The sequence below is a fragment of the Hoplias malabaricus genome, chromosome 2 (assembly GCF_029633855.1).
Source record: "Hoplias malabaricus isolate fHopMal1 chromosome 2, fHopMal1.hap1, whole genome shotgun sequence".
Taxonomy (NCBI): Eukaryota; Metazoa; Chordata; class Actinopteri; order Characiformes; family Erythrinidae; genus Hoplias; species Hoplias malabaricus.
The window spans coordinates 75,037,291-75,055,183 of NC_089801.1; the positions used below are offsets into that span (position 1 = coordinate 75,037,291).

At 46.1% G+C, this 17,893-nt stretch overlaps 42 non-coding genes across 42 annotated transcripts; all 42 read right to left on the reverse strand.

Annotated features, from left to right (window-relative positions):
- Positions 1–230: 230 nt before the first annotated feature.
- LOC136688116 (U2 spliceosomal RNA) lies at positions 231–421 on the reverse strand. Its single transcript, XR_010800825.1, has one exon. It is a non-coding gene; the product is annotated as a U2 spliceosomal RNA (small nuclear RNA).
- Positions 422–647: 226 nt separating this feature from the next.
- Positions 648–761, reverse strand: LOC136688594 (U5 spliceosomal RNA). The gene has a single exon (XR_010801287.1). It is a non-coding gene; the product is annotated as a U5 spliceosomal RNA (small nuclear RNA).
- A 308-nt stretch (positions 762–1,069) lies between these two features.
- Positions 1,070–1,260, reverse strand: LOC136688274 (U2 spliceosomal RNA). The gene has a single exon (XR_010800981.1). It is a non-coding gene; the product is annotated as a U2 spliceosomal RNA (small nuclear RNA).
- Positions 1,261–1,495: 235 nt separating this feature from the next.
- LOC136688595 (U5 spliceosomal RNA) lies at positions 1,496–1,609 on the reverse strand. Its single transcript, XR_010801288.1, has one exon. It is a non-coding gene; the product is annotated as a U5 spliceosomal RNA (small nuclear RNA).
- Positions 1,610–1,915: 306 nt separating this feature from the next.
- On the reverse strand, positions 1,916–2,106 carry LOC136688117 (U2 spliceosomal RNA). Its single transcript, XR_010800826.1, has one exon. It is a non-coding gene; the product is annotated as a U2 spliceosomal RNA (small nuclear RNA).
- A 226-nt stretch (positions 2,107–2,332) lies between these two features.
- Positions 2,333–2,446, reverse strand: LOC136688596 (U5 spliceosomal RNA). The gene has a single exon (XR_010801289.1). It is a non-coding gene; the product is annotated as a U5 spliceosomal RNA (small nuclear RNA).
- Positions 2,447–2,753: 307 nt separating this feature from the next.
- LOC136688275 (U2 spliceosomal RNA) lies at positions 2,754–2,944 on the reverse strand. Its single transcript, XR_010800982.1, has one exon. It is a non-coding gene; the product is annotated as a U2 spliceosomal RNA (small nuclear RNA).
- A 235-nt stretch (positions 2,945–3,179) lies between these two features.
- LOC136688597 (U5 spliceosomal RNA) lies at positions 3,180–3,293 on the reverse strand. The gene has a single exon (XR_010801290.1). It is a non-coding gene; the product is annotated as a U5 spliceosomal RNA (small nuclear RNA).
- A 305-nt stretch (positions 3,294–3,598) lies between these two features.
- On the reverse strand, positions 3,599–3,789 carry LOC136688118 (U2 spliceosomal RNA). The gene has a single exon (XR_010800827.1). It is a non-coding gene; the product is annotated as a U2 spliceosomal RNA (small nuclear RNA).
- Positions 3,790–4,015: 226 nt separating this feature from the next.
- Positions 4,016–4,129, reverse strand: LOC136688793 (U5 spliceosomal RNA). Its single transcript, XR_010801481.1, has one exon. It is a non-coding gene; the product is annotated as a U5 spliceosomal RNA (small nuclear RNA).
- A 305-nt stretch (positions 4,130–4,434) lies between these two features.
- On the reverse strand, positions 4,435–4,625 carry LOC136688119 (U2 spliceosomal RNA). The gene has a single exon (XR_010800828.1). It is a non-coding gene; the product is annotated as a U2 spliceosomal RNA (small nuclear RNA).
- A 235-nt stretch (positions 4,626–4,860) lies between these two features.
- Positions 4,861–4,974, reverse strand: LOC136688598 (U5 spliceosomal RNA). The gene has a single exon (XR_010801291.1). It is a non-coding gene; the product is annotated as a U5 spliceosomal RNA (small nuclear RNA).
- A 306-nt stretch (positions 4,975–5,280) lies between these two features.
- On the reverse strand, positions 5,281–5,471 carry LOC136688276 (U2 spliceosomal RNA). The gene has a single exon (XR_010800983.1). It is a non-coding gene; the product is annotated as a U2 spliceosomal RNA (small nuclear RNA).
- Positions 5,472–5,706: 235 nt separating this feature from the next.
- LOC136688599 (U5 spliceosomal RNA) lies at positions 5,707–5,820 on the reverse strand. Its single transcript, XR_010801292.1, has one exon. It is a non-coding gene; the product is annotated as a U5 spliceosomal RNA (small nuclear RNA).
- Positions 5,821–6,126: 306 nt separating this feature from the next.
- On the reverse strand, positions 6,127–6,317 carry LOC136688229 (U2 spliceosomal RNA). The gene has a single exon (XR_010800935.1). It is a non-coding gene; the product is annotated as a U2 spliceosomal RNA (small nuclear RNA).
- Positions 6,318–6,543: 226 nt separating this feature from the next.
- Positions 6,544–6,657, reverse strand: LOC136688799 (U5 spliceosomal RNA). The gene has a single exon (XR_010801487.1). It is a non-coding gene; the product is annotated as a U5 spliceosomal RNA (small nuclear RNA).
- Positions 6,658–6,963: 306 nt separating this feature from the next.
- On the reverse strand, positions 6,964–7,154 carry LOC136688120 (U2 spliceosomal RNA). The gene has a single exon (XR_010800829.1). It is a non-coding gene; the product is annotated as a U2 spliceosomal RNA (small nuclear RNA).
- Positions 7,155–7,380: 226 nt separating this feature from the next.
- On the reverse strand, positions 7,381–7,494 carry LOC136688600 (U5 spliceosomal RNA). The gene has a single exon (XR_010801293.1). It is a non-coding gene; the product is annotated as a U5 spliceosomal RNA (small nuclear RNA).
- A 307-nt stretch (positions 7,495–7,801) lies between these two features.
- LOC136688277 (U2 spliceosomal RNA) lies at positions 7,802–7,992 on the reverse strand. Its single transcript, XR_010800984.1, has one exon. It is a non-coding gene; the product is annotated as a U2 spliceosomal RNA (small nuclear RNA).
- A 235-nt stretch (positions 7,993–8,227) lies between these two features.
- LOC136688601 (U5 spliceosomal RNA) lies at positions 8,228–8,341 on the reverse strand. The gene has a single exon (XR_010801294.1). It is a non-coding gene; the product is annotated as a U5 spliceosomal RNA (small nuclear RNA).
- Positions 8,342–8,646: 305 nt separating this feature from the next.
- On the reverse strand, positions 8,647–8,837 carry LOC136688373 (U2 spliceosomal RNA). The gene has a single exon (XR_010801075.1). It is a non-coding gene; the product is annotated as a U2 spliceosomal RNA (small nuclear RNA).
- Positions 8,838–9,063: 226 nt separating this feature from the next.
- On the reverse strand, positions 9,064–9,177 carry LOC136688602 (U5 spliceosomal RNA). Its single transcript, XR_010801295.1, has one exon. It is a non-coding gene; the product is annotated as a U5 spliceosomal RNA (small nuclear RNA).
- A 307-nt stretch (positions 9,178–9,484) lies between these two features.
- On the reverse strand, positions 9,485–9,675 carry LOC136688278 (U2 spliceosomal RNA). Its single transcript, XR_010800985.1, has one exon. It is a non-coding gene; the product is annotated as a U2 spliceosomal RNA (small nuclear RNA).
- Positions 9,676–9,910: 235 nt separating this feature from the next.
- LOC136688603 (U5 spliceosomal RNA) lies at positions 9,911–10,024 on the reverse strand. The gene has a single exon (XR_010801296.1). It is a non-coding gene; the product is annotated as a U5 spliceosomal RNA (small nuclear RNA).
- A 306-nt stretch (positions 10,025–10,330) lies between these two features.
- LOC136688121 (U2 spliceosomal RNA) lies at positions 10,331–10,521 on the reverse strand. The gene has a single exon (XR_010800830.1). It is a non-coding gene; the product is annotated as a U2 spliceosomal RNA (small nuclear RNA).
- Positions 10,522–10,747: 226 nt separating this feature from the next.
- On the reverse strand, positions 10,748–10,861 carry LOC136688604 (U5 spliceosomal RNA). Its single transcript, XR_010801297.1, has one exon. It is a non-coding gene; the product is annotated as a U5 spliceosomal RNA (small nuclear RNA).
- Positions 10,862–11,168: 307 nt separating this feature from the next.
- LOC136688122 (U2 spliceosomal RNA) lies at positions 11,169–11,359 on the reverse strand. Its single transcript, XR_010800831.1, has one exon. It is a non-coding gene; the product is annotated as a U2 spliceosomal RNA (small nuclear RNA).
- A 235-nt stretch (positions 11,360–11,594) lies between these two features.
- LOC136688605 (U5 spliceosomal RNA) lies at positions 11,595–11,708 on the reverse strand. The gene has a single exon (XR_010801298.1). It is a non-coding gene; the product is annotated as a U5 spliceosomal RNA (small nuclear RNA).
- A 307-nt stretch (positions 11,709–12,015) lies between these two features.
- On the reverse strand, positions 12,016–12,206 carry LOC136688279 (U2 spliceosomal RNA). Its single transcript, XR_010800986.1, has one exon. It is a non-coding gene; the product is annotated as a U2 spliceosomal RNA (small nuclear RNA).
- Positions 12,207–12,441: 235 nt separating this feature from the next.
- On the reverse strand, positions 12,442–12,555 carry LOC136688606 (U5 spliceosomal RNA). Its single transcript, XR_010801299.1, has one exon. It is a non-coding gene; the product is annotated as a U5 spliceosomal RNA (small nuclear RNA).
- A 305-nt stretch (positions 12,556–12,860) lies between these two features.
- Positions 12,861–13,051, reverse strand: LOC136688123 (U2 spliceosomal RNA). The gene has a single exon (XR_010800832.1). It is a non-coding gene; the product is annotated as a U2 spliceosomal RNA (small nuclear RNA).
- Positions 13,052–13,277: 226 nt separating this feature from the next.
- On the reverse strand, positions 13,278–13,391 carry LOC136688607 (U5 spliceosomal RNA). Its single transcript, XR_010801300.1, has one exon. It is a non-coding gene; the product is annotated as a U5 spliceosomal RNA (small nuclear RNA).
- A 308-nt stretch (positions 13,392–13,699) lies between these two features.
- On the reverse strand, positions 13,700–13,890 carry LOC136688280 (U2 spliceosomal RNA). Its single transcript, XR_010800987.1, has one exon. It is a non-coding gene; the product is annotated as a U2 spliceosomal RNA (small nuclear RNA).
- Positions 13,891–14,125: 235 nt separating this feature from the next.
- On the reverse strand, positions 14,126–14,239 carry LOC136688608 (U5 spliceosomal RNA). Its single transcript, XR_010801301.1, has one exon. It is a non-coding gene; the product is annotated as a U5 spliceosomal RNA (small nuclear RNA).
- Positions 14,240–14,545: 306 nt separating this feature from the next.
- Positions 14,546–14,736, reverse strand: LOC136688124 (U2 spliceosomal RNA). Its single transcript, XR_010800833.1, has one exon. It is a non-coding gene; the product is annotated as a U2 spliceosomal RNA (small nuclear RNA).
- A 226-nt stretch (positions 14,737–14,962) lies between these two features.
- On the reverse strand, positions 14,963–15,076 carry LOC136688609 (U5 spliceosomal RNA). The gene has a single exon (XR_010801302.1). It is a non-coding gene; the product is annotated as a U5 spliceosomal RNA (small nuclear RNA).
- Positions 15,077–15,382: 306 nt separating this feature from the next.
- On the reverse strand, positions 15,383–15,573 carry LOC136688125 (U2 spliceosomal RNA). Its single transcript, XR_010800834.1, has one exon. It is a non-coding gene; the product is annotated as a U2 spliceosomal RNA (small nuclear RNA).
- Positions 15,574–15,808: 235 nt separating this feature from the next.
- Positions 15,809–15,922, reverse strand: LOC136688610 (U5 spliceosomal RNA). Its single transcript, XR_010801303.1, has one exon. It is a non-coding gene; the product is annotated as a U5 spliceosomal RNA (small nuclear RNA).
- Positions 15,923–16,229: 307 nt separating this feature from the next.
- Positions 16,230–16,420, reverse strand: LOC136688281 (U2 spliceosomal RNA). The gene has a single exon (XR_010800988.1). It is a non-coding gene; the product is annotated as a U2 spliceosomal RNA (small nuclear RNA).
- Positions 16,421–16,655: 235 nt separating this feature from the next.
- Positions 16,656–16,769, reverse strand: LOC136688611 (U5 spliceosomal RNA). The gene has a single exon (XR_010801304.1). It is a non-coding gene; the product is annotated as a U5 spliceosomal RNA (small nuclear RNA).
- A 306-nt stretch (positions 16,770–17,075) lies between these two features.
- On the reverse strand, positions 17,076–17,266 carry LOC136688126 (U2 spliceosomal RNA). Its single transcript, XR_010800835.1, has one exon. It is a non-coding gene; the product is annotated as a U2 spliceosomal RNA (small nuclear RNA).
- Positions 17,267–17,492: 226 nt separating this feature from the next.
- On the reverse strand, positions 17,493–17,606 carry LOC136688612 (U5 spliceosomal RNA). Its single transcript, XR_010801305.1, has one exon. It is a non-coding gene; the product is annotated as a U5 spliceosomal RNA (small nuclear RNA).
- Between the last annotated feature and the right edge of the window lie 287 nt (positions 17,607–17,893).

Below are 17,893 nucleotides of genomic sequence, written 5' to 3' on the forward strand. Positions count from 1 at the left end.
GTCAGGGTGGGATAATCTGTGCATAAATTAACACGCCAATTAGAGGTCAACACAGACGAGAAAAACATGAGATCATAGATTTGTATTTAAAAAAAAAAAAAAAAAAAAAAAAGAAGAAAAATGGAGGGAAAACCATGAAACAGATTAAAAAGAGAACAGCCTCGAGAAGGCAACATCATAAAGCCGTACCCATGTCCTAACTTATTTCTTTCTGACTTTTAACCAGTTTAAGGAGGTGCACCGTTCCCAGAAGTACTGCAATACCGGGTCGATGCGTGGAGCGGACGGAGCAAGCCCCTCTTCCGTCTCCCTGCTCAAAAAATCAATTTAATATGTAGTCCTCGTATAGAGGACGTATCAGATATTAAACTGATAAGAACAGATACTACACTTGATCTTAGCCAAAAGGCCGAGAAGCGATAACCGGAAAGGCCCGGAGCACCCTGCCGCAAACCAGCAACTACTGGAGGGTATTTAAACCTGGTCGTCAGACCTTGACCCCTCCCACTCAGACACCACCACCACACCGGAGGCTCCTCCCACCAAGAACTGCAAACAGAAGCTAAGAGCTGCTGCTACAGGAACTTGTGGCAAGGCGTGCTCCAAAGACAGCTGTCGCTCTGTCATTATACAGGAAGAAAATGTGTAGCTCTGCAGCAACAGAGCCTTCAAAAATACACAAAACTCGTCAACGTTCCCCTCCACGGAAATCTTTAGTAAAAGGCGAAAGATTTGTACGTGACTGAAGAGAAACCCGAGATATGACGGCTAACGGCAGGCCTTCCGCTCCTCTGCTGGAGGTCTAAGACTCTTGCGGAGGGTGCAGACTGAACAAAGGTCAGGGTGGGATAATCTGTGCATAAATTAACACGCCAATTAGAGGTCAACACAGACGAGAAAAACATGAGATCATAGATTTGTATTTAAAAAAAAAAAAAAAAAAAAAAAAAAGAAGAAAAATGGAGGGAAAACCATGAAACAGATTAAAAAGAGAACAGCCTCGAGAAGGCAACATCATAAAGCCGTACCCATGTCCTAACTTATTTCTTTCTGACTTTTAACCAGTTTAAGGAGGTGCACCGTTCCCAGAAGTACTGCAATACCGGGTCGATGCGTGGAGCGGACGGAGCAAGCCCCTCTTCCGTCTCCCTGCTCAAAAAATCAATTTAATATGTAGTCCTCGTATAGAGGACGTATCAGATATTAAACTGATAAGAACAGATACTACGCTTGATCTTAGCCAAAAGGCCGAGAAGCGATAACCGGAAAGGCCCGGCCGGCCCGGAGCACCCTGCCGCAAACCAGCAACTACTGGAGGGTATTTAAACCTGGTCGTCAGACCTTGACCCCTCCCACTCAGACACCACCACCACACCGGAGGCTCCTCCCACCAAGAACTGCAAACAGAAGCTAAGAGCTGCTGCTACAGGAACTTGTGGCAAGGCGTGCTCCAAAGACGGCTGTCGCTCTGTCATTATACAGGAAGAAAATGTGTAGCTCTGCAGCAACAGAGCCTTCAAAAATACACAAAACTCGTCAACGTTCCCCTCCACGGAAATCTTTAGTAAAAGGCGAAAGATTTGTACGTGACTGAAGAGAAACCCGAGATATGACGGCTAACGGCAGGCCTTCCGCTCCTCTGCTGGAGGTCTAAGACTCTTGCGGAGGGTGCAGACTGAACAAAGGTCAGGGTGGGATAATCTGTGCATAAATTAACACGCCAATTAGAGGTCAACACAGACGAGAAAAACATGAGATCATAGATTTGTATTTAAAAAAAAAAAAAAAAAAAAAAAAGAAGAAAAATGGAGGGAAAACCATGAAACAGATTAAAAAGAGAACAGCCTCGAGAAGGCAACATCATAAAGCCGTACCCATGTCCTAACTTATTTCTTTCTGACTTTTAACCAGTTTAAGGAGGTGCACCGTTCCCAGAAGTACTGCAATACCGGGTCGATGCGTGGAGCGGACGGAGCAAGCCCCTCTTCCGTCTCCCTGCTCAAAAAATCAATTTAATATGTAGTCCTCGTATAGAGGACGTATCAGATATTAAACTGATAAGAACAGATACTACACTTGATCTTAGCCAAAAGGCCGAGAAGCGATAACCGGAAAGGCCCGGAGCACCCTGCCGCAAACCAGCAACTACTGGAGGGTATTTAAACCTGGTCGTCAGACCTTGACCCCTCCCACTCAGACACCACCACCACACCGGAGGCTCCTCCCACCAAGAACTGCAAACAGAAGCTAAGAGCTGCTGCTACAGGAACTTGTGGCAAGGCGTGCTCCAAAGACAGCTGTCGCTCTGTCATTATACAGGAAGAAAATGTGTAGCTCTGCAGCAACAGAGCCTTCAAAAATACACAAAACTCGTCAACGTTCCCCTCCACGGAAATCTTTAGTAAAAGGCGAAAGATTTGTACGTGACTGAAGAGAAACCCGAGATATGACGGCTAACGGCAGGCCTTCCGCTCCTCTGCTGGAGGTCTAAGACTCTTGCGGAGGGTGCAGACTGAACAAAGGTCAGGGTGGGATAATCTGTGCATAAATTAACACGCCAATTAGAGGTCAACACAGACGAGAAAAACATGAGATCATAGATTTGTATTTAAAAAAAAAAAAAAAAAAAAAAAAAGAAGAAAAATGGAGGGAAAACCATGAAACAGATTAAAAAGAGAACAGCCTCGAGAAGGCAACATCATAAAGCCGTACCCATGTCCTAACTTATTTCTTTCTGACTTTTAACCAGTTTAAGGAGGTGCACCGTTCCCAGAAGTACTGCAATACCGGGTCGATGCGTGGAGCGGACGGAGCAAGCCCCTCTTCCGTCTCCCTGCTCAAAAAATCAATTTAATATGTAGTCCTCGTATAGAGGACGTATCAGATATTAAACTGATAAGAACAGATACTACGCTTGATCTTAGCCAAAAGGCCGAGAAGCGATAACCGGAAAGGCCCGGCCGGCCCGGAGCACCCTGCCGCAAACCAGCAACTACTGGAGGGTATTTAAACCTGGTCGTCAGACCTTGACCCCTCCCACTCAGACACCACCACCACACCGGAGGCTCCTCCCACCAAGAACTGCAAACAGAAGCTAAGAGCTGCTGCTACAGGAACTTGTGGCAAGGCGTGCTCCAAAGACGGCTGTCGCTCTGTCATTATACAGGAAGAAAATGTGTAGCTCTGCAGCAACAGAGCCTTCAAAAATACACAAAACTCGTCAACGTTCCCCTCCACGGAAATCTTTAGTAAAAGGCGAAAGATTTGTACGTGACTGAAGAGAAACCCGAGATATGACGGCTAACGGCAGGCCTTCCGCTCCTCTGCTGGAGGTCTAAGACTCTTGCGGAGGGTGCAGACTGAACAAAGGTCAGGGTGGGATAATCTGTGCATAAATTAACACGCCAATTAGAGGTCAACACAGACGAGAAAAACATGAGATCATAGATTTGTATTTAAAAAAAAAAAAAAAAAAAAAAAGAAGAAAAATGGAGGGAAAACCATGAAACAGATTAAAAAGAGAACAGCCTCGAGAAGGCAACATCATAAAGCCGTACCCATGTCCTAACTTATTTCTTTCTGACTTTTAACCAGTTTAAGGAGGTGCACCGTTCCCAGAAGTACTGCAATACCGGGTCGATGCGTGGAGCGGACGGAGCAAGCCCCTCTTCCGTCTCCCTGCTCAAAAAATCAATTTAATATGTAGTCCTCGTATAGAGGACGTATCAGATATTAAACTGATAAGAACAGATACTACACTTGATCTTAGCCAAAAGGCCGAGAAGCGATAACCGGAAAGGCCCGGAGCACCCTGCCGCAAACCAGCAACTACTGGAGGGTATTTAAACCTGGTCGTCAGACCTTGACCCCTCCCACTCAGACACCACCACCACACCGGAGGCTCCTCCCACCAAGAACTGCAAACAGAAGCTAAGAGCTGCTGCTACAGGAACTTGTGGCAAGGCGTGCTCCAAAGACAGCTGTCGCTCTGTCATTATACAGGAAGAAAATGTGTAGCCCTGCAGCAACAGAGCCTTCAAAAATACACAAAACTCGTCAACGTTCCCCTCCACGGAAATCTTTAGTAAAAGGCGAAAGATTTGTACGTGACTGAAGAGAAACCCGAGATATGACGGCTAACGGCAGGCCTTCCGCTCCTCTGCTGGAGGTCTAAGACTCTTGCGGAGGGTGCAGACTGAACAAAGGTCAGGGTGGGATAATCTGTGCATAAATTAACACGCCAATTAGAGGTCAACACAGACGAGAAAAACATGAGATCATAGATTTGTATTTAAAAAAAAAAAAAAAAAAAAAAAGAAGAAAAATGGAGGGAAAACCATGAAACAGATTAAAAAGAGAACAGCCTCGAGAAGGCAACATCATAAAGCCGTACCCATGTCCTAACTTATTTCTTTCTGACTTTTAACCAGTTTAAGGAGGTGCACCGTTCCCAGAAGTACTGCAATACCGGGTCGATGCGTGGAGCGGACGGAGCAAGCCCCTCTTCCGTCTCCCTGCTCAAAAAATCAATTTAATATGTAGTCCTCGTATAGAGGACGTATCAGATATTAAACTGATAAGAACAGATACTACACTTGATCTTAGCCAAAAGGCCGAGAAGCGATAACCGGAAAGGCCCGGCCGGCCCGGAGCACCCTGCCGCAAACCAGCAACTACTGGAGGGTATTTAAACCTGGTCGTCAGACCTTGACCCCTCCCACTCAGACACCACCACCACACCGGAGGCTCCTCCCACCAAGAACTGCAAACAGAAGCTAAGAGCTGCTGCTACAGGAACTTGTGGCAAGGCGTGCTCCAAAGACGGCTGTCGCTCTGTCATTATACAGGAAGAAAATGTGTAGCTCTGCAGCAACAGAGCCTTCAAAAATACACAAAACTCGTCAACGTTCCCCTCCACGGAAATCTTTAGTAAAAGGCGAAAGATTTGTACGTGACTGAAGAGAAACCCGAGATATGACGGCTAACGGCAGGCCTTCCGCTCCTCTGCTGGAGGTCTAAGACTCTTGCGGAGGGTGCAGACTGAACAAAGGTCAGGGTGGGATAATCTGTGCATAAATTAACACGCCAATTAGAGGTCAACACAGACGAGAAAAACATGAGATCATAGATTTGTATTTAAAAAAAAAAAAAAAAAAAAAAAAGAAGAAAAATGGAGGGAAAACCATGAAACAGATTAAAAAGAGAACAGCCTCGAGAAGGCAACATCATAAAGCCGTACCCATGTCCTAACTTATTTCTTTCTGACTTTTAACCAGTTTAAGGAGGTGCACCGTTCCCAGAAGTACTGCAATACCGGGTCGATGCGTGGAGCGGACGGAGCAAGCCCCTCTTCCGTCTCCCTGCTCAAAAAATCAATTTAATATGTAGTCCTCGTATAGAGGACGTATCAGATATTAAACTGATAAGAACAGATACTACGCTTGATCTTAGCCAAAAGGCCGAGAAGCGATAACCGGAAAGGCCCGGCCGGCCCGGAGCACCCTGCCGCAAACCAGCAACTACTGGAGGGTATTTAAACCTGGTCGTCAGACCTTGACCCCTCCCACTCAGACACCACCACCACACCGGAGGCTCCTCCCACCAAGAACTGCAAACAGAAGCTAAGAGCTGCTGCTACAGGAACTTGTGGCAAGGCGTGCTCCAAAGACGGCTGTCGCTCTGTCATTATACAGGAAGAAAATGTGTAGCTCTGCAGCAACAGAGCCTTCAAAAATACACAAAACTCGTCAACGTTCCCCTCCACGGAAATCTTTAGTAAAAGGCGAAAGATTTGTACGTGACTGAAGAGAAACCCGAGATATGACGGCTAACGGCAGGCCTTCCGCTCCTCTGCTGGAGGTCTAAGACTCTTGCGGAGGGTGCAGACTGAACAAAGGTCAGGGTGGGATAATCTGTGCATAAATTAACACGCCAATTAGAGGTCAACACAGACGAGAAAAACATGAGATCATAGATTTGTATTTAAAAAAAAAAAAAAAAAAAAAAAAGAAGAAAAATGGAGGGAAAACCATGAAACAGATTAAAAAGAGAACAGCCTCGAGAAGGCAACATCATAAAGCCGTACCCATGTCCTAACTTATTTCTTTCTGACTTTTAACCAGTTTAAGGAGGTGCACCGTTCCCAGAAGTACTGCAATACCGGGTCGATGCGTGGAGCGGACGGAGCAAGCCCCTCTTCCGTCTCCCTGCTCAAAAAATCAATTTAATATGTAGTCCTCGTATAGAGGACGTATCAGATATTAAACTAATAAGAACAGATACTACACTTGATCTTAGCCAAAAGGCCGAGAAGCGATAACCGGAAAGGCCCGGAGCACCCTGCCGCAAACCAGCAACTACTGGAGGGTATTTAAACCTGGTCGTCAGACCTTGACCCCTCCCACTCAGACACCACCACCACACCGGAGGCTCCTCCCACCAAGAACTGCAAACAGAAGCTAAGAGCTGCTGCTACAGGAACTTGTGGCAAGGCGTGCTCCAAAGACAGCTGTCGCTCTGTCATTATACAGGAAGAAAATGTGTAGCTCTGCAGCAACAGAGCCTTCAAAAATACACAAAACTCGTCAACGTTCCCCTCCACGGAAATCTTTCGTAAAAGGCGAAAGATTTGTACGTGACTGAAGAGAAACCCGAGATATGACGGCTAACGGCAGGCCTTCCGCTCCTCTGCTGGAGGTCTAAGACTCTTGCGGAGGGTGCAGACTGAACAAAGGTCAGGGTGGGATAATCTGTGCATAAATTAACACGCCAATTAGAGGTCAACACAGACGAGAAAAACATGAGATCATAGATTTGTATTTAAAAAAAAAAAAAAAAAAAAAAAAGAAGAAAAATGGAGGGAAAACCATGAAACAGATTAAAAAGAGAACAGCCTCGAGAAGGCAACATCATAAAGCCGTACCCATGTCCTAACTTATTTCTTTCTGACTTTTAACCAGTTTAAGGAGGTGCACCGTTCCCAGAAGTACTGCAATACCGGGTCGATGCGTGGAGCGGACGGAGCAAGCCCCTCTTCCGTCTCCCTGCTCAAAAAATCAATTTAATATGTAGTCCTCGTATAGAGGACGTATCAGATATTAAACTGATAAGAACAGATACTACACTTGATCTTAGCCAAAAGGCCGAGAAGCGATAACCGGAAAGGCCCGGAGCACCCTGCCGCAAACCAGCAACTACTGGAGGGTATTTAAACCTGGTCGTCAGACCTTGACCCCTCCCACTCAGACACCACCACCACACCGGAGGCTCCTCCCACCAAGAACTGCAAACAGAAGCTAAGAGCTGCTGCTACAGGAACTTGTGGCAAGGCGTGCTCCAAAGACAGCTGTCGCTCTGTCATTATACAGGAAGAAAATGTGTAGCTCTGCAGCAACAGAGCCTTCAAAAATACACAAAACTCGTCAACGTTCCCCTCCACGGAAATCTTTAGTAAAAGGCGAAAGATTTGTACGTGACTGAAGAGAAACCCGAGATATGACGGCTAACGGCAGGCCTTCCGCTCCTCTGCTGGAGGTCTAAGACTCTTGCGGAGGGTGCAGACTGAACAAAGGTCAGGGTGGGATAATCTGTGCATAAATTAACACGCCAATTAGAGGTCAACACAGACGAGAAAAACATGAGATCATAGATTTGTATTTAAAAAAAAAAAAAAAAAAAAAAAAAGAAGAAAAATGGAGGGAAAACCATGAAACAGATTAAAAAGAGAACAGCCTCGAGAAGGCAACATCATAAAGCCGTACCCATGTCCTAACTTATTTCTTTCTGACTTTTAACCAGTTTAAGGAGGTGCACCGTTCCCAGAAGTACTGCAATACCGGGTCGATGCGTGGAGCGGACGGAGCAAGCCCCTCTTCCGTCTCCCTGCTCAAAAAATCAATTTAATATGTAGTCCTCGTATAGAGGACGTATCAGATATTAAACTGATAAGAACAGATACTACGCTTGATCTTAGCCAAAAGGCCGAGAAGCGATAACCGGAAAGGCCCGGCCGGCCCGGAGCACCCTGCCGCAAACCAGCAACTACTGGAGGGTATTTAAACCTGGTCGTCAGACCTTGACCCCTCCCACTCAGACACCACCACCACACCGGAGGCTCCTCCCACCAAGAACTGCAAACAGAAGCTAAGAGCTGCTGCTACAGGAACTTGTGGCAAGGCGTGCTCCAAAGACGGCTGTCGCTCTGTCATTATACAGGAAGAAAATGTGTAGCTCTGCAGCAACAGAGCCTTCAAAAATACACAAAACTCGTCAACGTTCCCCTCCACGGAAATCTTTAGTAAAAGGCGAAAGATTTGTACGTGACTGAAGAGAAACCCGAGATATGACGGCTAACGGCAGGCCTTCCGCTCCTCTGCTGGAGGTCTAAGACTCTTGCGGAGGGTGCAGACTGAACAAAGGTCAGGGTGGGATAATCTGTGCATAAATTAACACGCCAATTAGAGGTCAACACAGACGAGAAAAACATGAGATCATAGATTTGTATTTAAAAAAAAAAAAAAAAAAAAAAAGAAGAAAAATGGAGGGAAAACCATGAAACAGATTAAAAAGAGAACAGCCTCGAGAAGGCAACATCATAAAGCCGTACCCATGTCCTAACTTATTTCTTTCTGACTTTTAACCAGTTTAAGGAGGTGCACCGTTCCCAGAAGTACTGCAATACCGGGTCGATGCGTGGAGCGGACGGAGCAAGCCCCTCTTCCGTCTCCCTGCTCAAAAAATCAATTTAATATGTAGTCCTCGTATAGAGGACGTATCAGATATTAAACTGATAAGAACAGATACGACACTTGATCTTAGCCAAAAGGCCGAGAAGCGATAACCGGAAAGGCCCGGAGCACCCTGCCGCAAACCAGCAACTACTGGAGGGTATTTAAACCTGGTCGTCAGACCTTGACCCCTCCCACTCAGACACCACCACCACACCGGAGGCTCCTCCCACCAAGAACTGCAAACAGAAGCTAAGAGCTGCTGCTACAGGAACTTGTGGCAAGGCGTGCTCCAAAGACAGCTGTCGCTCTGTCATTATACAGGAAGAAAATGTGTAGCTCTGCAGCAACAGAGCCTTCAAAAATACACAAAACTCGTCAACGTTCCCCTCCACGGAAATCTTTAGTAAAAGGCGAAAGATTTGTACGTGACTGAAGAGAAACCCGAGATATGACGGCTAACGGCAGGCCTTCCGCTCCTCTGCTGGAGGTCTAAGACTCTTGCGGAGGGTGCAGACTGAACAAAGGTCAGGGTGGGATAATCTGTGCATAAATTAACACGCCAATTAGAGGTCAACACAGACGAGAAAAACATGAGATCATAGATTTGTATTTAAAAAAAAAAAAAAAAAAAAAAAAAGAAGAAAAATGGAGGGAAAACCATGAAACAGATTAAAAAGAGAACAGCCTCGAGAAGGCAACATCATAAAGCCGTACCCATGTCCTAACTTATTTCTTTCTGACTTTTAACCAGTTTAAGGAGGTGCACCGTTCCCAGAAGTACTGCAATACCGGGTCGATGCGTGGAGCGGACGGAGCAAGCCCCTCTTCCGTCTCCCTGCTCAAAAAATCAATTTAATATGTAGTCCTCGTATAGAGGACGTATCAGATATTAAACTGATAAGAACAGATACTACGCTTGATCTTAGCCAAAAGGCCGAGAAGCGATAACCGGAAAGGCCCGGCCGGCCCGGAGCACCCTGCCGCAAACCAGCAACTACTGGAGGGTATTTAAACCTGGTCGTCAGACCTTGACCCCTCCCACTCAGACACCACCACCACACCGGAGGCTCCTCCCACCAAGAACTGCAAACAGAAGCTAAGAGCTGCTGCTACAGGAACTTGTGGCAAGGCGTGCTCCAAAGACGGCTGTCGCTCTGTCATTATACAGGAAGAAAATGTGTAGCTCTGCAGCAACAGAGCCTTCAAAAATACACAAAACTCGTCAACGTTCCCCTCCACGGAAATCTTTAGTAAAAGGCGAAAGATTTGTACGTGACTGAAGAGAAACCCGAGATATGACGGCTAACGGCAGGCCTTCCGCTCCTCTGCTGGAGGTCTAAGACTCTTGCGGAGGGTGCAGACTGAACAAAGGTCAGGGTGGGATAATCTGTGCATAAATTAACACGCCAATTAGAGGTCAACACAGACGAGAAAAACATGAGATCATAGATTTGTATTTAAAAAAAAAAAAAAAAAAAAAAAAGAAGAAAAATGGAGGGAAAACCATGAAACAGATTAAAAAGAGAACAGCCTCGAGAAGGCAACATCATAAAGCCGTACCCATGTCCTAACTTATTTCTTTCTGACTTTTAACCAGTTTAAGGAGGTGCACCGTTCCCAGAAGTACTGCAATACCGGGTCGATGCGTGGAGCGGACGGAGCAAGCCCCTCTTCCGTCTCCCTGCTCAAAAAATCAATTTAATATGTAGTCCTCGTATAGAGGACGTATCAGATATTAAACTGATAAGAACAGATACTACACTTGATCTTAGCCAAAAGGCCGAGAAGCGATAACCGGAAAGGCCCGGAGCACCCTGCCGCAAACCAGCAACTACTGGAGGGTATTTAAACCTGGTCGTCAGACCTTGACCCCTCCCACTCAGACACCACCACCACACCGGAGGCTCCTCCCACCAAGAACTGCAAACAGAAGCTAAGAGCTGCTGCTACAGGAACTTGTGGCAAGGCGTGCTCCAAAGACAGCTGTCGCTCTGTCATTATACAGGAAGAAAATGTGTAGCTCTGCAGCAACAGAGCCTTCAAAAATACACAAAACTCGTCAACGTTCCCCTCCACGGAAATCTTTAGTAAAAGGCGAAAGATTTGTACGTGACTGAAGAGAAACCCGAGATATGACGGCTAACGGCAGGCCTTCCGCTCCTCTGCTGGAGGTCTAAGACTCTTGCGGAGGGTGCAGACTGAACAAAGGTCAGGGTGGGATAATCTGTGCATAAATTAACACGCCAATTAGAGGTCAACACAGACGAGAAAAACATGAGATCATAGATTTGTATTTAAAAAAAAAAAAAAAAAAAAAAAAAGAAGAAAAATGGAGGGAAAACCATGAAACAGATTAAAAAGAGAACAGCCTCGAGAAGGCAACATCATAAAGCCGTACCCATGTCCTAACTTATTTCTTTCTGACTTTTAACCAGTTTAAGGAGGTGCACCGTTCCCAGAAGTACTGCAATACCGGGTCGATGCGTGGAGCGGACGGAGCAAGCCCCTCTTCCGTCTCCCTGCTCAAAAAATCAATTTAATATGTAGTCCTCGTATAGAGGACGTATCAGATATTAAACTGATAAGAACAGATACTACACTTGATCTTAGCCAAAAGGCCGAGAAGCGATAACCGGAAAGGCCCGGCCGGCCCGGAGCACCCTGCCGCAAACCAGCAACTACTGGAGGGTATTTAAACCTGGTCGTCAGACCTTGACCCCTCCCACTCAGACACCACCACCACACCGGAGGCTCCTCCCACCAAGAACTGCAAACAGAAGCTAAGAGCTGCTGCTACAGGAACTTGTGGCAAGGCGTGCTCCAAAGACAGCTGTCGCTCTGTCATTATACAGGAAGAAAATGTGTAGCTCTGCAGCAACAGAGCCTTCAAAAATACACAAAACTCGTCAACGTTCCCCTCCACGGAAATCTTTAGTAAAAGGCGAAAGATTTGTACGTGACTGAAGAGAAACCCGAGATATGACGGCTAACGGCAGGCCTTCCGCTCCTCTGCTGGAGGTCTAAGACTCTTGCGGAGGGTGCAGACTGAACAAAGGTCAGGGTGGGATAATCTGTGCATAAATTAACACGCCAATTAGAGGTCAACACAGACGAGAAAAACATGAGATCATAGATTTGTATTTAAAAAAAAAAAAAAAAAAAAAAAAAGAAGAAAAATGGAGGGAAAACCATGAAACAGATTAAAAAGAGAACAGCCTCGAGAAGGCAACATCATAAAGCCGTACCCATGTCCTAACTTATTTCTTTCTGACTTTTAACCAGTTTAAGGAGGTGCACCGTTCCCAGAAGTACTGCAATACCGGGTCGATGCGTGGAGCGGACGGAGCAAGCCCCTCTTCCGTCTCCCTGCTCAAAAAATCAATTTAATATGTAGTCCTCGTATAGAGGACGTATCAGATATTAAACTGATAAGAACAGATACTACGCTTGATCTTAGCCAAAAGGCCGAGAAGCGATAACCGGAAAGGCCCGGCCGGCCCGGAGCACCCTGCCGCAAACCAGCAACTACTGGAGGGTATTTAAACCTGGTCGTCAGACCTTGACCCCTCCCACTCAGACACCACCACCACACCGGAGGCTCCTCCCACCAAGAACTGCAAACAGAAGCTAAGAGCTGCTGCTACAGGAACTTGTGGCAAGGCGTGCTCCAAAGACGGCTGTCGCTCTGTCATTATACAGGAAGAAAATGTGTAGCTCTGCAGCAACAGAGCCTTCAAAAATACACAAAACTCGTCAACGTTCCCCTCCACGGAAATCTTTAGTAAAAGGCGAAAGATTTGTACGTGACTGAAGAGAAACCCGAGATATGACGGCTAACGGCAGGCCTTCCGCTCCTCTGCTGGAGGTCTAAGACTCTTGCGGAGGGTGCAGACTGAACAAAGGTCAGGGTGGGATAATCTGTGCATAAATTAACACGCCAATTAGAGGTCAACACAGACGAGAAAAACATGAGATCATAGATTTGTATTTAAAAAAAAAAAAAAAAAAAAAAAGAAGAAAAATGGAGGGAAAACCATGAAACAGATTAAAAAGAGAACAGCCTCGAGAAGGCAACATCATAAAGCCGTACCCATGTCCTAACTTATTTCTTTCTGACTTTTAACCAGTTTAAGGAGGTGCACCGTTCCCAGAAGTACTGCAATACCGGGTCGATGCGTGGAGCGGACGGAGCAAGCCCCTCTTCCGTCTCCCTGCTCAAAAAATCAATTTAATATGTAGTCCTCGTATAGAGGACGTATCAGATATTAAACTGATAAGAACAGATACTACACTTGATCTTAGCCAAAAGGCCGAGAAGCGATAACCGGAAAGGCCCGGAGCACCCTGCCGCAAACCAGCAACTACTGGAGGGTATTTAAACCTGGTCGTCAGACCTTGACCCCTCCCACTCAGACACCACCACCACACCGGAGGCTCCTCCCACCAAGAACTGCAAACAGAAGCTAAGAGCTGCTGCTACAGGAACTTGTGGCAAGGCGTGCTCCAAAGACAGCTGTCGCTCTGTCATTATACAGGAAGAAAATGTGTAGCTCTGCAGCAACAGAGCCTTCAAAAATACACAAAACTCGTCAACGTTCCCCTCCACGGAAATCTTTAGTAAAAGGCGAAAGATTTGTACGTGACTGAAGAGAAACCCGAGATATGACGGCTAACGGCAGGCCTTCCGCTCCTCTGCTGGAGGTCTAAGACTCTTGCGGAGGGTGCAGACTGAACAAAGGTCAGGGTGGGATAATCTGTGCATAAATTAACACGCCAATTAGAGGTCAACACAGACGAGAAAAACATGAGATCATAGATTTGTATTTAAAAAAAAAAAAAAAAAAAAAAAAAAGAAGAAAAATGGAGGGAAAACCATGAAACAGATTAAAAAGAGAACAGCCTCGAGAAGGCAACATCATAAAGCCGTACCCATGTCCTAACTTATTTCTTTCTGACTTTTAACCAGTTTAAGGAGGTGCACCGTTCCCAGAAGTACTGCAATACCGGGTCGATGCGTGGAGCGGACGGAGCAAGCCCCTCTTCCGTCTCCCTGCTCAAAAAATCAATTTAATATGTAGTCCTCGTATAGAGGACGTATCAGATATTAAACTGATAAGAACAGATACTACGCTTGATCTTAGCCAAAAGGCCGAGAAGCGATAACCGGAAAGGCCCGGCCGGCCCGGAGCACCCTGCCGCAAACCAGCAACTACTGGAGGGTATTTAAACCTGGTCGTCAGACCTTGACCCCTCCCACTCAGACACCACCACCACACCGGAGGCTCCTCCCACCAAGAACTGCAAACAGAAGCTAAGAGCTGCTGCTACAGGAACTTGTGGCAAGGCGTGCTCCAAAGACGGCTGTCGCTCTGTCATTATACAGGAAGAAAATGTGTAGCTCTGCAGCAACAGAGCCTTCAAAAATACACAAAACTCGTCAACGTTCCCCTCCACGGAAATCTTTAGTAAAAGGCGAAAGATTTGTACGTGACTGAAGAGAAACCCGAGATATGACGGCTAACGGCAGGCCTTCCGCTCCTCTGCTGGAGGTCTAAGACTCTTGCGGAGGGTGCAGACTGAACAAAGGTCAGGGTGGGATAATCTGTGCATAAATTAACACGCCAATTAGAGGTCAACACAGACGAGAAAAACATGAGATCATAGATTTGTATTTAAAAAAAAAAAAAAAAAAAAAAAAGAAGAAAAATGGAGGGAAAACCATGAAACAGATTAAAAAGAGAACAGCCTCGAGAAGGCAACATCATAAAGCCGTACCCATGTCCTAACTTATTTCTTTCTGACTTTTAACCAGTTTAAGGAGGTGCACCGTTCCCAGAAGTACTGCAATACCGGGTCGATGCGTGGAGCGGACGGAGCAAGCCCCTCTTCCGTCTCCCTGCTCAAAAAATCAATTTAATATGTAGTCCTCGTATAGAGGACGTATCAGATATTAAACTGATAAGAACAGATACTACACTTGATCTTAGCCAAAAGGCCGAGAAGCGATAACCGGAAAGGCCCGGAGCACCCTGCCGCAAACCAGCAACTACTGGAGGGTATTTAAACCTGGTCGTCAGACCTTGACCCCTCCCACTCAGACACCACCACCACACCGGAGGCTCCTCCCACCAAGAACTGCAAACAGAAGCTAAGAGCTGCTGCTACAGGAACTTGTGGCAAGGCGTGCTCCAAAGACAGCTGTCGCTCTGTCATTATACAGGAAGAAAATGTGTAGCTCTGCAGCAACAGAGCCTTCAAAAATACACAAAACTCGTCAACGTTCCCCTCCACGGAAATCTTTAGTAAAAGGCGAAAGATTTGTACGTGACTGAAGAGAAACCCGAGATATGACGGCTAACGGCAGGCCTTCCGCTCCTCTGCTGGAGGTCTAAGACTCTTGCGGAGGGTGCAGACTGAACAAAGGTCAGGGTGGGATAATCTGTGCATAAATTAACACGCCAATTAGAGGTCAACACAGACGAGAAAAACATGAGATCATAGATTTGTATTTAAAAAAAAAAAAAAAAAAAAAAAAGAAGAAAAATGGAGGGAAAACCATGAAACAGATTAAAAAGAGAACAGCCTCGAGAAGGCAACATCATAAAGCCGTACCCATGTCCTAACTTATTTCTTTCTGACTTTTAACCAGTTTAAGGAGGTGCACCGTTCCCAGAAGTACTGCAATACCGGGTCGATGCGTGGAGCGGACGGAGCAAGCCCCTCTTCCGTCTCCCTGCTCAAAAAATCAATTTAATATGTAGTCCTCGTATAGAGGACGTATCAGATATTAAACTGATAAGAACAGATACTACACTTGATCTTAGCCAAAAGGCCGAGAAGCGATAACCGGAAAGGCCCGGCCGGCCCGGAGCACCCTGCCGCAAACCAGCAACTACTGGAGGGTATTTAAACCTGGTCGTCAGACCTTGACCCCTCCCACTCAGACACCACCACCACACCGGAGGCTCCTCCCACCAAGAACTGCAAACAGAAGCTAAGAGCTGCTGCTACAGGAACTTGTGGCAAGGCGTGCTCCAAAGACGGCTGTCGCTCTGTCATTATACAGGAAGAAAATGTGTAGCTCTGCAGCAACAGAGCCTTCAAAAATACACAAAACTCGTCAACGTTCCCCTCCACGGAAATCTTTAGTAAAAGGCGAAAGATTTGTACGTGACTGAAGAGAAACCCGAGATATGACGGCTAACGGCAGGCCTTCCGCTCCTCTGCTGGAGGTCTAAGACTCTTGCGGAGGGTGCAGACTGAACAAAGGTCAGGGTGGGATAATCTGTGCATAAATTAACACGCCAATTAGAGGTCAACACAGACGAGAAAAACATGAGATCATAGATTTGTATTTAAAAAAAAAAAAAAAAAAAAAAAAAGAAGAAAAATGGAGGGAAAACCATGAAACAGATTAAAAAGAGAACAGCCTCGAGAAGGCAACATCATAAAGCCGTACCCATGTCCTAACTTATTTCTTTCTGACTTTTAACCAGTTTAAGGAGGTGCACCGTTCCCAGAAGTACTGCAATACCGGGTCGATGCGTGGAGCGGACGGAGCAAGCCCCTCTTCCGTCTCCCTGCTCAAAAAATCAATTTAATATGTAGTCCTCGTATAGAGGACGTATCAGATATTAAACTGATAAGAACAGATACTACGCTTGATCTTAGCCAAAAGGCCGAGAAGCGATAACCGGAAAGGCCCGGCCGGCCCGGAGCACCCTGCCGCAAACCAGCAACTACTGGAGGGTATTTAAACCTGGTCGTCAGACCTTGACCCCTCCCACTCAGACACCACCACCACACCGGAGGCTCCTCCCACCAAGAACTGCAAACAGAAGCTAAGAGCTGCTGCTACAGGAACTTGTGGCAAGGCGTGCTCCAAAGACGGCTGTCGCTCTGTCATTATACAGGAAGAAAATGTGTAGCTCTGCAGCAACAGAGCCTTCAAAAATACACAAAACTCGTCAACGTTCCCCTCCACGGAAATCTTTAGTAAAAGGCGAAAGATTTGTACGTGACTGAAGAGAAACCCGAGATATGACGGCTAACGGCAGGCCTTCCGCTCCTCTGCTGGAGGTCTAAGACTCTTGCGGAGGGTGCAGACTGAACAAAGGTCAGGGTGGGATAATCTGTGCATAAATTAACACGCCAATTAGAGGTCAACACAGACGAGAAAAACATGAGATCATAGATTTGTATTTAAAAAAAAAAAAAAAAAAAAAAAAGAAGAAAAATGGAGGGAAAACCATGAAACAGATTAAAAAGAGAACAGCCTCGAGAAGGCAACATCATAAAGCCGTACCCATGTCCTAACTTATTTCTTTCTGACTTTTAACCAGTTTAAGGAGGTGCACCGTTCCCAGAAGTACTGCAATACCGGGTCGATGCGTGGAGCGGACGGAGCAAGCCCCTCTTCCGTCTCCCTGCTCAAAAAATCAATTTAATATGTAGTCCTCGTATAGAGGACGTATCAGATATTAAACTGATAAGAACAGATACTACACTTGATCTTAGCCAAAAGGCCGAGAAGCGATAACCGGAAAGGCCCGGAGCACCCTGCCGCAAACCAGCAACTACTGGAGGGTATTTAAACCTGGTCGTCAGACCTTGACCCCTCCCACTCAGACACCACCACCACACCGGAGGCTCCTCCCACCAAGAACTGCAAACAGAAGCTAAGAGCTGCTGCTACAGGAACTTGTGGCAAGGCGTGCTCCAAAGACAGCTGTCGCTCTGTCATTATACAGGAAGAAAATGTGTAGCTCTGCAGCAACAGAGCCTTCAAAAATACACAAAACTCGTCAACGTTCCCCTCCACGGAAATCTTTAGTAAAAGGCGAAAGATTTGTACGTGACTGAAGAGAAACCCGAGATATGACGGCTAACGGCAGGCCTTCCGCTCCTCTGCTGGAGGTCTAAGACTCTTGCGGAGGGTGCAGACTGAACAAAGGTCAGGGTGGGATAATCTGTGCATAAATTAACACGCCAATTAGAGGTCAACACAGACGAGAAAAACATGAGATCATAGATTTGTATTTAAAAAAAAAAAAAAAAAAAAAAAAAGAAGAAAAATGGAGGGAAAACCATGAAACAGATTAAAAAGAGAACAGCCTCGAGAAGGCAACATCATAAAGCCGTACCCATGTCCTAACTTATTTCTT